We start from the raw sequence: 2,200 nt of genomic DNA on the forward strand, positions 1-2,200 counted from the left end.
CACTCACCCCCACCCTCACCCTCACACACACACACTCACCCCCACCCTCACCCTCACCCTCACACTCACCCTCACACACTCACAAATTAAAAGATTATTGTACATATTACAACACCCCCCTCACCCTCTCACACACTCACCCTCACACTCACCCTCACACACACTCACCCTCACACTCACCCTCACACACCCTCACCCTCACACACACTCACCCTCACCCACCCCCCTCACCCTCACACACACACACACTCACCCTCACCCACCCCCCTCACCCTCACACACACTCACCCTCACACACACCCTCACCCTCACACACACACACTCACCCTCACACACACTCACCCTCACACACCCTCACCCTCACCCCCCCCCCTCCCCCCACTCACTGTGAGGGGGCCTTCAGCAGCCTCTCCATCATGCGTCCCTGGCTGTTCTCCAGCAGCGTGAGGCAGAAGCAGTGCTGCTCCAGGTTGGGGTGGGCCCCCCCGCCCCCCGGGTCCTCTCTGACGGGCTGCACCTGGACCAGGGACCGGTGGGCGTGGTCCAGCACCACAAACCGCTCAGAACTACAGGAGGACCAATAGGATTAGTTCATTTGTTTCAGAACTACACAGGAGGACCAATAGGATTAGTTCATTTGTTTCAGAACTACCCACAGACAGGAGGACCAATAGGATTCGTTCATTTGTTTCAGAACTACACAGGAGGACCAATAGGATTCGTTCATTTGTTTCATGATTCGTTTACGGATTCATTTAACACTAGAACAGGCGGGGTCAGGGTGGGGTCATTTGTCCCTGTGAGTATTTTTTTTAATATATATATCTTTGCACTCGATCATATTTCAGGACCCTCCTTTCATGACTTTTCCTAGATATGTGCGTTCTACCACCCAGTATCCTTACATTTTGAAAATCACATCAGGATAACCTAGTATGAAGCTATTTTGCAGGTTTCTCTGTGTAGGAGGCAGGCTAATTTACAAGACGTGCCAACTAGTGGTCGTTGTGTGCAAATAGCAGCTTGAGCATTGTAAAGACTATGGTCATTTTACTATGGGCTCTTATAGGAGGTAAAAAAGCCACGGCTGTTCTAGTGTTAATAATCAATTGAATGATGACAGCTTGCTTCTTGGATCAGTGATTACTGAGGAGGGATGATTATTTTTTATTATTAGGATTCAAATAAAGGAGCCGATACTCCAGGGTTGAGGAGTATTCTCTCTCTCTCTCTCTGTCTCTCTCTCTGTCTCTCTCCCTGTCTGTCTCTCTCTGTCTCTCTCTCTCTCTCTCTCTCTCTCTCTCTCCCTGTCTGTCTCTCTCTCTCTCTCTCTCTCTGTCTCTCTCAGTCTCTCTCTCTCCCTGTCTCTCTCTCTCCCTCTCTCTCTCTCTCTCTCTCTCTCTCTCTCTCTCTCCCTGTCTCTCTCTCTCTCTCTCTCCCTCTCCCTCTCCCTCTTTCTCTCCCTCCCTCCCTCCCTCTCCCTCTCCCTCTCTCTCCCTGTCTCTCTCTCTCTCCCTCTCCCTCTCCCTCTCTCTCCCTCTCCCTCTCTCCCTCTCCCTCTCCCCCTCCCTCCCTCCCTCCCTCTCCCCCTCCCTCCCTCCCTCCCTCCCTCCACACCACACTCACCTCTTCTTGGTGGCGATGACCAGCAGGTCGTTGAAGAGGAAGAGGTGGATGGGGGCTGAACTTGGAGCGCAGGTTGAAGATGGTCCCTCCCTTGGCCATCTCCTGCAGCTCGCCTCGCTTCTCCAGGAAGCGCGCTTCAGAGATAATGGGGATGGCCTGGAGAGAGGAGGAGAGGAGGAGAGGAGGAGGAGAGGAAGAGAGGAGGAGAGGAAGAGAGGAGGAGAGGAGGAGGAGAGGAGGAGAGGAGAGGAAGAGGGGGAAGAGAGGAGGAGAGGAAGAGAGGAGGAGGGGAAGAGAGGAGGAGAGGAGGAGGGGGATGAGAGGAGGAGAGGAGGAGAGGAAGGGAGGAGGAGAGAAAGAGAGGAGGAGGGGAAGAGAGGAGGAGAGGAGGAGGGGGATGAGAGGAGGAGAGGAAGAGAGGAAGAGAGGAGGAGGAGAGGAGGAGGAGGAGGGGAGGAGAGGAAGGGAGGAGGAGAGGAGGAGGAGGAGAGAAAGAGAGGAGAGGAAGAGAGGAGGAGAGGAGGAGGAGAGGAAGGGGAGGAGGAGAGGAGGAGAGGAAGAGGGGGAGGAGAGG

The 2,200-nt window shown here is 54.2% G+C and overlaps 1 pseudogene across 1 annotated transcript in view; it reads right to left on the reverse strand.

Annotated features, from left to right (window-relative positions):
• Positions 1-382: 382 nt before the first annotated feature.
• Positions 383-2,200, reverse strand: part of LOC308175269 — a 24,629-nt pseudogene continuing 22,811 nt past the window's right edge. The window contains exons 13-14 of the transcript in view: positions 1,627-1,782; positions 383-566 (exon numbers count right to left, since the gene is read on the reverse strand). The product of the transcript in view is annotated as an uncharacterized misc_RNA (transcript). The remainder of the gene's footprint in view (positions 567-1,626; positions 1,783-2,200) is intronic.

This window comes from Nansenia antarctica (genome assembly GCF_963989245.1).
Source record: "Nansenia antarctica genome assembly, contig: SCAFFOLD_443, whole genome shotgun sequence".
Lineage (NCBI taxonomy): Eukaryota > Metazoa > Chordata > Actinopteri > Argentiniformes > Microstomatidae > Nansenia > Nansenia antarctica.